The 12,491-nt window shown below is 43.8% G+C and overlaps 1 protein-coding gene across 4 annotated transcripts in view; it reads left to right on the top strand.

Annotated features, from left to right (window-relative positions):
* The window catches only part of fynb (FYN proto-oncogene, Src family tyrosine kinase b), an 80,512-nt gene that overhangs the window by 16,190 nt on the left and 51,831 nt on the right, over nucleotides 1–12,491 (top strand). The window lies entirely within an intron of this gene.

The following is a 12,491-nucleotide window of genomic DNA, read 5'->3' as shown; positions in this document are numbered from 1 at the left end:
CTTTTCCGACACCTCCCACCTTTACGTTTACATTTATTTTTCAGTGGGGGCAGAGAGTGATCATAATAAATCCAGCTGAAATCACAGCTCAGTATTTGTCTTAAATCATGTGTCCGATGATGTTTGTCAGACAACACTGTGGTTGTGCGGTCAGGATTTTAGCAGCAGCTTGGAAATAGAAGTTAACAGTCTGAATTTCAGTCACTATTTAAAGAGACCCCGGGAAGTTTGCTTTTGGTTATAAAAGAGTCTCATATTAATGTGGATGAATCTGCATTACTTACACTTGTTAATGTGTCCATTTTCGATAAATGTTTATAGTTATTTTGATATTATTATTTAGTGGTAGACTCCACCAGCATTTCCTGGTTTCCGTGTTTCCCAGACGCTACTGATCGCTAGTTGGCATCGTTTATGGCCGGAACTACGACGGTATCTGATCGTCTTCGAACCTCCGACTTTCATTCTTGATTAATGAAAACATTCTTAGCAAATGTTTTCGCTTTCGTCCGTCTTGCGCTGGCCCAAGAATTTCACAGTGACTGCGGAGGCTCATGGGAAATGTAGTGTGAAAACACTTACGCTTTCCAAAAGTCCTCGTAGTCCCTTTAATACAAGGTACATCGCAATAATCGATATTTCGGTTCCAAGTAGATGCTCCTGAAGGTGGGATTCTAACATAGCGGACACACTAACCCATGGGGACTAACAGACTTCTGGCCAACTATGTGACTGAACTCATACCTTTTTGATGTTGCTGAGAGATAAAGATGAGAGGTCGATTAAAAGATAAGTGAGAAAGACAAACTAACTACTTTCATGCATCATACATTATGATGTTATAGACTTGTTAGACTGTTGTGCCTAAAAGTCTAAACTGGACATCCGTTGAAAACAAGAACTGAGGTCAGATTTTATATTTTTAGTTTCCTGAGCAATTTCTATGGAGAGCAGCACAAGTCAAGAACCGTCTGTTCTACACAGCATCCATTTGTGAGCTTCACTTGTTTGCAACCTTTTTTTTGAAGCCTAGGAGAAGTCTGGCCCGGTCAGAGGCAGCTTCCTCTTCTCGAGTGTGAGCGGAACCTCCGACGAGCTGATAAAGAAGAACATTGTGAAGACCCAGCAGAGCTTTCAACAAACAGCTATAAATGGAGAGAGGGGATCTCTTGGGGGGGTTAGACTTTATCAGCGAAAAAGCTGAACAAGACGTTGTCTTCCAGGAGAACAGAGTCAGCTGAGCATTTAACATTCATAGGTATGCTCAGTCGACGCTGCGCTAACAGCTCCTTCATTATGTGTGCTCCAGTTTCCCAGTGTTGCCTTGGCGGCGGAGCGGCGGAGCACGCACAGCGGCCTTCCTATAGAGCGGAATCAGAGTTTTTGCGTGCATGTGACTCAGCATTTTCAGGAAGAGCCTCTCGGCGTGCGAGGCGGCGGCGATACGGAGGACACGGCGCACAGAACACAGCCAGCGTCAGGATGCTCTGCAGAGCTGCAGCGGTATAGCCCATCAAGAACACTCACTGTGTGAACACGGAGCAGATGTGTGTAAGCGTGTGTGTGTGAGTGTGTGCGCGCTTCAGCGTTCTGGGTGGGTGGGTGGTGTTGTAGGCTGGTGAGAAACAGAAAATGAGTCACTGATTCCAATCATGTTTTCATGCTTCTTTCTGCCTCGAAGAGTTTCTGCATTGTGCAGAAAGAGGAGCTAAACAGCACGGTGGTAATTATCCTCACATTATCCCGACATTGATATTCACTGCGAGAATCATTCGCAGCCACGAGACAAACACACACTTTGTGTTCGCCTTTTTGCTTCTTCGCGGCTTCAAAGCCCAGCGTTCCCTCCTCTCTCCTCCTCCCTGCTTGTTACCTCCACGATAATGACTGTGCCAGTGTGGGCTGTGCAACTATTCACTGAAATGTCAGCGTTGCCCTCAGACTGTGGCTCCATTGTGGTTCCCAGTTGGCCCCCGATGCTTAAGGAGACGCAGTCAGTCAGTACGAGCGCTGCCGTTTATGAAAGCAGCTTTGCAGTTTAGCGTAGTTTGACACATCTGGTGGCATTTTTCATCTGCTCGCTTTCCTCCCGCCTCCGCCTAATTAAGTGATCTGTGAAGCATCTGAGCTGCAAACTGAAATGTACCCCCACTAACAGCGCACACAGGATGCACTGCACTCTTTGTACAGCACCTAACTTTTTTTAATTTCAAACGTGGCGCCGAAAGCCGTATGTTTATTGTTGCAGGGTCGTTAATTGAGGCGTAATTTGAGGGTGTCAAAGTTACAGCTCTTACATTTCGTCAGAGCAATTTCTAATATGGCATATGAAAATGACAACACAAAGTACACAAAACAGTTTGTTGACTCTTAGGGAATATTTGGCACACCCTTTATACCAGTCTACTTGTTTACTTGTCTTGATATTAGCTCTCAAGGGTAACTTGTTAGCATGAAGCTAGTTGGCAAGCTTCTTAAGGGTAATATTACTTTCATTCCAGTTTATAGTCTGCAAAATTTCATCCTTTATATTGTTAAAAAGTTCAATTTTTGGGAGGTGTTTAGCTCAGTTGAGCATGTGTTGAGGTTACAGTCCTCACTGCAGGCGGCCCCGGTTCGAATCCCGCATCGAGCGGCCCTTTCCTGCATGTCATTCCTCCCTCTCTGCCTCCCAATTCCCCGTCTCTTTTTCAACTGTGCTTTTCATTAAAGGCAAAAAAAAAAAAAACCTGAAATACTTTTAAAAAGTTCAATTTGACATCTGGATTATTTCTAGGAACAAGTAACCAACAAGGGAACAAGTAAATTAACTTATTGCAAAAAAGTGACATTTCTTTGCCTGAAATGGAGGGCATCTTGAATTTTTGATTGGCTGTTCTGTTTTATTAAAAGAATAATAATAACCAAAGAGGATTTGTGCCAAGTTTAGCACTTGTGTCGACTCCACGTTTGAATGACTTCCCTGAAACATGCTGTTTTCCACTAGTAGCTTGTTTCAGAGACTTAAAGATGTCCCATGAAACCTCAACGTGACACATCACCACCAGAGTATAGACTGCCCCCCCCCCCCCCCCCCCCCCCTCCCAGCCTTCCTTCACCATTCGAAGGCCGTTGCGTAGCCTGCTGTATGGACGACGTTCACTGTGTTGACCATCAGATCCACTCACATCAGAGCTTTCTCTCATCCTCACCATCACTACGCTGAGGTGCTGTGTTGTATGAGAAAATGGAATCGTCAGCGAATCAGCTGCAGCAGCGGTGGCGGTGGCGCTGTGCGACCCTGCTGAGAGACGTGTCAGCTCGGGGAAACATCAAAGCGCTGCCGCGGTGCAAAGGATCCTGGGATCCTCCTTCAGCAAACAGGGACAGTCGGACAGAGATATTGCTTCCTGCTTGCAGCGGCTGCTCCAGTTTGCAGAAACCATATCTGTGTGTGACATCTTCATGTGCCTGCACACACACTGCTGAATGTGTGTGCTGGCATGTGAACGTACATATGTAAATAGGAAAAACTGGCCTGCATGTAATTTTGGGAGAACTCTGTCAAGGGATTATTACACAGTGTATTCCTCTGCACCTAAAGTAAAGAACAACTCATTGGACTGACTAGAATTCAGAAAGAAGAAACAGCAGGGTCCAGAGAAGGTCTGAGATAGATGGTTGAACTGTAACCAGGGACTGACTGGCTCAGGGGATCAAAATGCTGATGTTGATGTCACAACTATAAATGGAGGAAATCCTTATCATTTAGCAAGTTGATGTTCCACTATGAACCATGTCTAGTTGGTCCACATGAAAAGGTGGTTCATGTGTACTCTATGATGTGAATGTTAGTGCGCTCATTGTCATCTTGATTTTGATTGATTGATTTTATTCAGTCACATCGCACAATAGCTACAAACATTATCGACACAAACATTATCGACAAAATAGTGACTGAAAAGGCACAGGCAGAAGCATAATGCTTATATTAATGCCTGTCCTACATACCAAATTAAGCTACCCAGCATTCTTACAATATAAAAAACAAACAAACTTACAATAAGAAAAACAACTAACTAACAAACAAGCAAACAAACAAACTAAACTAAACCAGAGAAAAAAAACGGAACCAATAAAGTTACCAGTATTTGTCCTAGTCTTGGCAGATAACAAACCCACCAGGTTCATTCTGCCTTAATTTTAACAGTGATCTGCAAGAGGAACTGCACCTACTGTAATGCGAAAACCTCAATCCACATAAAAAGATTTCAAAATGACAGAGGATTGCTTGGATACAAACATCTTCATTCAATATGTTTATATTAGGTAGATAAGACAGTTTGTTTTCCTACATTGTCCATAATCCAGTTAGAAAAACCCAAAGAAACACAAGGACCTGTTACATTCAACTGGCTCTACATGTACAGTCTGTGTTGTATTGAGATCTGTTTATTTCCACTGAAGCCGTCGGTATTTTTGTGTCTTCTACCAGAGATCATTCCCCTGAATAGTTTCAGAACAATGTACTGGAAGTATCTATAAATAAAAAACATGGAGCTGTGCGTGCAGCAAAAATGGGCCCGAAAATGCAGGTTAGTTTGCCAACAGCAGCTTGGATGGTTGGATCTTAACAGTTTGGTCTTTGTTTTGAAGTTTAAATTTGACTTATTTGCAATGCAATGCAATATATGAGCTCTATACAATAAGAGCTAGAAGATGAGGTGATTGATCGTATCTGTTTCCACTCTCTCTTCCACCCTTCCTCCATCCATCTCCTGAGGCCTGGGTGGGCGTAGTAGGCTGAAGGTGTGCGTCCACAGCATCTTAATGACCTCACGCTCAGCCGGCCTGTGACAGAGGCCGGTCACATGGGTAGAGGTGCACGTGCAGAGGGCGGCAGCTTGGCCCCGGAGTCCACCAGGATATTTATTTATGCAGCATGTTGTCTGCTTACGCTGATTGACTTTGTTTGCTTGACAGGGGAAGTAACATGGTTGATGTGTAAACTGTCTCTGTTCAGCACCAGCAGCGAGCTGGATGCCGGCTGCAGCGTGCTCTTCTGCTGTTTACAGGATGTGTGTGTCTGTGTGTGTGTGAGAATGACCCTACTGTGCAGATGGTACAATGCCATAACCTCATCCTGTTATAGTGACTTGCCCACCGTCAACACATCTGCTGCAGCATACTAATGAATTTACTTGTTAACTCCTCAGATTTTTGGACTCCACTGAAAGTCTAAGGTTCCTACAACATTTCCTTGCAGTAGTTTAAAGGGATAGTTCAACATTTTGGCAAATTCACCTACTGCCATAATCCCCATAGTCCTAGGGGTAGGTTAATTACCTTTAATTATCGGTGCATGTTGTTTTGAGATCCGCGGGGCAGAGTAGTGAGCTGCTCAGCAAACACAATGGAGGTGAATGGTACAGGTCCCCTGTCCCTCACCAAACTCATCAAATACACAATCCAATGATCTCGTGGACAAGTTGTGACCTCCACATTCACCACGCTATGAAATAATAATGTAACATTACGAAAGAAAGTTGTTTTCGAGGCAAATGCATAGCCGGAACAACATTCCAGACAGAGTATTTGCTTCATGTGTCTTAATAATTATACGTGATTATTTCATAGCGTGGTGAATGTGCAGGTCTTCTTCACGAGAGCGTTTAGAGTTGTTGGACTGTATATTTGATGAGACTTCCATTGTGTTCGCTGAGCAGCTTGCGTCTCTGCCCCGCAGATCTCAAAACAACATGCACTGACAATTAAAAGTAATGAACCTACTATAGGGATTATAGCAATAGGAGAATCTGCCAAAATGCTAAAACTACCCCTTTAAGGTTTTACATTTTGCATTGTGTTGTGATATTAACTAGGCTACACCCTCTTATCTTTCCTGGTAAAATCTTCACTGTGTCTACATACAGGCTGATTAAATGTCAAGGCCACCATATGCCCAAGCAGAAGAAAATTAACATTTTTATTGCCCAGTTTGAAGAAGTAGAGGTGGAGAACCAGGCTGCCGGAACAACAGCAGCTGTACATAGCTCCTCCTTGACAAGCTTTAGAATTACTGCCCGGCCCGCTGAGAGCCGTGACAGGTATATTGTCACCAAAGCTGTGAGGAACTCTCTGCATGGGTATACCCTGCCCTCTAATGGCTTCACACTCGGATGGGCTTATTATGGACATGGACGACAATGGCGTCTTTCACTTGGCCGTGGCAGGACAGAAAGCCAACATGCCAAAACATTTGTGGTTTTTGAAAATTAGCTTAAACTCAACCCACCCAGGCACAAAGGCCATCCGCTCCACAAAGGCAAAGCTCCGGAGTGGGAACCCCTGTAGATCCCATCACCTCACAGAGCTTCATTTATCTGGCTTCACCACATGAGCTGTGCTTTGATTCCTCCTCAAGTTCTCAATGTCCCTGCTCAGCTTTGCCATCATGTGTTATTTACTAACGTACTAGCTGGACTGGAGGTGGTCATGTGGCTCTGTGCTGTTAAATGGTGCCAACCCCGGCGCTAAGAAGAGAGAACTTTTTGATGTTGCTCTGGCTTCCTCTGCTCGGGGCAGTCTGGACTGTCAATAACTGGCTGCAGTTTCAATCAGCAGTCCACATGTTGGAGGTTTAGCGGCGACGTGGTTTTAATTATAATGGCGGAGGGGGGTAAAGGATGGGCGGAGGAGGGCGGCCGTTGGGCTGGGGCCATATGCCGGCCTTGGGTCCCCGGGGACTTAGCCAGCAGCTTAATGAGCATCCTCACAGGAATTAGTGCTACTTTAACCTCTGTGTTTTGACTGCTGGGAGAGGCCCGCTGCTCAGCTGATTTACAGCCACCGATGGGTGGAGGAGGGAGCAGCAGCAGGGGAGGAGGGGGGTTAGGGGCCTCATTCTGTCTGTTAGCAGACATGGTGACGTCTTCTCAATTTGTTACTGGTTGAGTTTTTGACAGATCACTGAAAGTAACTTACAAGTTGTTTTCCTCCTCTACCTGAGATGAGTTACCAACAGGTTGGTCAGCTCTTCCTGTCTGTATTTCAAAGTTTCCTTTAGCAAGATGCAGAACCCCAAATCACTCAGTGTGAGTGTGTCTGTCTGGGAGAAAAGCATCTGTGTGTGAATGGCTCAGTGTGGCTGCTGTTGTAAAGTGCTGATAAGACTGGAAAAGGTGCTGTATAAGAGCAGTTCATTTAACATATACTCCAACTATAAAACTGTTAACTGTTATGCTATTAACTGTTAGACTGCACTATCAGTCTCAGTGATGATAACATCTCAACATACAGCGGGGAAAATAAGTATTGAACGGCTCAATGTTTCGCTCGGTAAATATATTTCTAATCGAGCTATTGACATTGACAATTTTCACCAGATGTTGGTTACAACCCAAGTAATCCACACATACAAAAGGAACCTAAACATATACTATGTCCATAAATTCAGTGGAATGACACGGGGAATAAGTATTGAACACATGAAGAGAAGGAGTTGCAAAAAGGAATAAACCAACTGGAATCTGTCAGTATTTAGAAAACAATCCTGTCCCCTATCAGTGCAAATGAATATTTGCTGGTTTCATTCTCATTGATGGCCTATAAAAAGGTTTCTCATTACCAAGGTGTCAGACAAGAAGCATCTCATGATGGGGAAAAAGCAAAGAGCTCTCTCAAGACCTTTACAACCTTATGTTGGAAAACATACTGACGGCATCGGAGACATCGTGTTTCTAAACTTCTAAATGCGCCATAAACCGGCCACGACCAGGTGCTCCTCGCAGGATTTCTGTCAGAGTCAAAAGAAAAGTCAGAAGAGTTGTCCAAGACCCGAGGACCACTCACAGAGAGCTTTAATTCGTTCAATACTTATTTTTCCTGCTCTACACTGGCTGATAGGGGTGGCAATCTTTACAGGGTGTCATTCCCACAGCCTCTCTCCCCAAATTTCCTGTCTCTCTTCACTGTCCTGTCTAATAAAGACATAAAAATGACCAAAAAAACTTTGATACAATAGAAACTAACATATTTCTAAAAGAATATCAAAGTACCAGTAAGTTACAAACTGCTGGTAGCCAGCTCAGTATGAACAGAAACTATATCATTATATTGTGCCTTTGGATTACCATTGACCAGGAGGAATAAATTGGGACACCTGGGACTCGTACATCACCTCATAGTTAATTGCATTCACCTCGCATCGATCTAGTGGCTAAAGTTAGAACTATCAGGCTTTTATTATGCAGAGTCCCAATGAAAGAAAAGCAAAATAAATCCTCATGTTTTGCTTTTGTTTCTTCTGATTGCATCGCAAGAAACCACTTTGTATAAGTTTGATACTGACTCCATATTTTGTTGGTTACATATTATACAGTCACATCCACACTGAAGGTCAAGACAGAAGCTGTATGTTTTTCTGCTGAAGCCTGTCTGATGGGCAGGCATACACACACACACACACACACACACACACAGACTGCCTTCGTCTGTCACAGGCAGGGCAGTTTGGCTTTAACCCTGATGTCTGTTCATTGTCCACTGGCAGACTTCATGTCATGTTGTCCTCACTGTAACTACACGGTTGCATGTAAATGCGGCTACCCTACATATCCTGAATTCCTTTGGAGGTTTGTTTGTCCTGGACAATAAAGGCTGTTTCCACATGATGCAGTTGAGGACAAGAGCAGAGGTGGCATTAACATTTCTGATGTGAAGTGAACAAACCGGCACGACAACGGCAGAGCACCACCCACGACGCCGCGGCTGCAGCCATGTCTGTCACGATGTCAACATTTAACATTGTCCTCCCAGTTCCAGTGCTTCAGTGTTTACATCTTATAAGGTCTTAGGAAGATGACGCTGTTTTAGACTCCTAATGAAATGCAATGAAACACTGAAAAGCAACTTTTTTATCAGAGGGAGATCTGTGGCCTCATTTGTTTCAGATTGGAGTCCTTGATGTAAAAGAGTTTGAGAATCACTGCCTTAGAGCACATAACCTTAATCATCCCAGTATGTATGTATGTATGTTACCTACATACAGTACTATATATGGTAATGTCTAATTTGTCATGGGGTCTAAAATCCCTTTAAGCACCACAGTCTGTACCTTCAGCTAGGGCTGGGCGATTATTGCAAAAATCATAATCACGATTATTTTGGTCAATATTGAAATCACGATTATTTACACGATTATGCGGGGGGGGGGGACTATGCAGGATTTATAGCTTGACCATGCTACATTATTACCCTAAATAAACAGTGCCAATGTGTGTTTAAGGTTTTTAAGTTCATAATTTTAAATATTTATTCAAAATTAATTTAAAACTTTTTTTTTTAAGTTTTATGATCCAGCAGCAGAAACTATACAGGGGGTTGTCATGGTTTAACTTATTAAGAGGGAGAATGGAGGCTCTCTGCTTCCATGTGTGTCGCTTATTGCGTCTCTGGGATGAAATCCAACCTGGGAAGATCAGCCCCGCTGCGCTGTCCCAGCTCTCGTCACAAACGCACCCCATAACTTTTTTTTCTTTTTTTTTTGACGCGCCCCATAAGTGATCTCTTGTTTATGACAGATTAAACTACCGTACATAAATACACGTCGTAACATCGTATAACGTTATCCGCCGCTCTACAGATTGCTTTGTAAACATATGCACATGTAGCCTACGGGCCGGGGGAAGAGGAGGAGGAGGAGGAGGAGGAGGAGGAGGGTTGTTGTTGTGCGGCCGCTTTGAGGAGACGAGCGAGTGTTTTAAATGATTATTTCCCGTTCATTCGTCCTGAGCGGTGGCCGCTGCTCTCTCTTCACTGGCGCTGATTTTTAAACGCCGCCGTCAACACACGAGTGGACTCGTGCAGTGCAGGCGCGGGGGCGGAAGCGCGCATGTGTGTTTTTCAGAATAAAACACCAATGACAAAAAAATTATCGTTTTTCTTCGATTACAGTGTTTTTATGATCGTGAGAAGCCAAAATCGTAATCACGATCAAAATTCGATTAATCGTCCAGCCCTACCTTCAGCCTCTAGAGTCTTCTCTATCAAAACAATGACAAAGATCGCATTGACTGACATTATGAAATAGAATGGGATCATGGGAATTGTTGCCTTTGCCGCCATAAGCTCTTCCTGAACTGAATTTCTTCAGTGTCACTGGCTCTGACAACTTATGAACCAGACATTCAGCAGGGTTTTCATGTATAGCAGATGAATTGACACACAGAGGATTAAAACCAGTAGGAACACCCAATTGACCAACACTCTCCAGTGGACACATGGACAGGATGTCTCCCTCAGCTGGGACCTGAGCTGTCTCACATTTACTCAGCTTGTTTCTCCAATAGCTTCACATCCAGATGTCTGGGGACTAGAATGCTCCATCTGGTTCAATAGAGTTGAAACCCACCAAAGTGTTTAAAAATCACATGTTTAGGTCAATTAAAACAGATCTATACATTTTTTAAGACATTCGAATGTGTTAAAGTTTCATATTCTACCTTTAAATTCAAGACTTAACATGTTGCGTTGCTACGGCGCAGCATGTATCAAACCATATGACATTTTAAGAGTAGAGAAAACCTTTAGGATGTGGGGTAGAGTCTGTACTGCTGAGTCTGTAGAGCACCGAGTCAACATGAGCAGCATCCTATTTCCTGTCAGACTTTATGTCTTCACTGTTGTATTGTCTGAAGGTATTTATATTCAACGCGGTAGACATCCTCTGTGACAGCCTTCCTTCATATCATTACTGCTGTAACAGCATCATATAGCTCTTCAAACATTATCCGTTGATTGATCGTGATGAGGCCCACCTGCTGTGTGGTGCCGTGGCCTAAATAGAAACCAAGAATCACAACAGGGGGTAAATTGCCTCAGGCCTGGCTCCATCTTCTAATATTACTGCGGTTTGAGAGGTGAAGGATATAAACTTAGAGCTGCAGTGTCTGTGGTTACAGCGCAGAAAAAGCTTCCATCAAACAGAGTGCATTGATCTTTAAAGAGTAACTTCAACGGCCAGGAGATAGAAACCAAGGTCCAAATTCACACATTGATCAATAGTGTTATAGTGTCTGATATATAAGCCTATTTATAGATGGATTAACTGGGGCTGGTAGCGCATGACGTAAGGTGAGACCTCTCCAGAGAGTCAGCTCTGTGCTGTAACAAGACTGACAGGCTGTGTTTCTTTGCACATGGTTTCCCATGATTGAGCTATGATTGATGGTCAATCAATCACACACAGGAAGCCCCCTGGCCCATCATTCAGCCCACTGGTTCAACTGGTTCACCAGTTTCTCAGTTATCAGTTGTTTCCAGTGATGGATTTTGGTCTCGTTAGACTTTCAGGATGTTGCTGTCATTGGCAACTGGTCAGTCACTCAGTCGGCCTGTATTCATTGGTCCATCTATATGTCCATCACTGCTAGATATTGCAGCAGTTAGGCTACTGGTCAAACTGATGTTAGTTTAGTGGGTTACTGTTTGAAAAATAACCCAGAAATGGTATATAACCGGAAAAAAACAGCTAAGAATTGGGTTAAAATATTAGCTCTATAACCCAGAAAATATGTTACTCTCTGAAAAATAACCCATAATTTTAACCCAACACCAGTAACCTAGAAATTGGGTTAAAGAAATAACCCAGGAGTTTTTAGAGTGTGATGGTGACCCCTGAATTGACCCTTGTATTTCTGTAGAAATGTATTCAGGATGTTCCTCCCATGATTCACACATACATGTCATATACATGATACAGTTGTATTTACACAAATTGTTGCTGATGTGATGGTGATGAACACTAATGTAAATGAGCATGTGTGTTTGTGATTTTGTTTATTTCTGTGGCGAACATGATTTTTAATGTTTTTAATTTGACAACACAGGTGTCCTGCAGCGTGCGTGTGTGTATGTGTGTGTGTGTGTTTATCCATCCATATTATCCATATAAACCATTTGAAGACAAAGAATGATGAGCCTTAAAGATTATCCCCAGCCGGAACACAATCCTCTTTGGAGGTGCTGAGCGGTGGGGGCGTTGTGAGTCTGGGTGCTGTCTAGACGCTGCTGCTGCTGCTGCTGCTGCTCTGTGTGCAGGAACGTGCTGTGCTGAGCCCGGCAGCCGCACACACACACACACACACACACACACACACACACACTGGCTCAAGAGGTCACAGCTGGATCACACTGTCCCCCTCAGAGGAACAGCATAGTCTCATGTCCCAGGTCACCCAGTCACACCCTCCCTCACAGAAACAGAGACAGATATTTGAAGCACTTGTGTCAGAGATTCGGTGATGTCACGCTGCCCACACCGTCCACCCTGATGTGTGACCTCGTCCTCCATCGCTCACATACTCTAAAAATCGTCGCGACTACTGCGTCATCTGCAATCCCCCAGGCGCTGCCAAACCGTCTCTGCCAGCGGAGCGAGGACCCATCGTGCTTACTGGGCTCTGGAATGTGGTAACCTAGCAACAGGGCTATAGAGACAGATCACCGAGTTG

This window comes from Trachurus trachurus (genome assembly GCF_905171665.1).
Source record: "Trachurus trachurus genome assembly, chromosome: 24".
NCBI lineage: Eukaryota > Metazoa > Chordata > Actinopteri > Carangiformes > Carangidae > Trachurus > Trachurus trachurus.
Note: the sequence above shows the minus strand (reverse complement) of the source record. Positions and strands in the feature narration are given on the sequence as shown.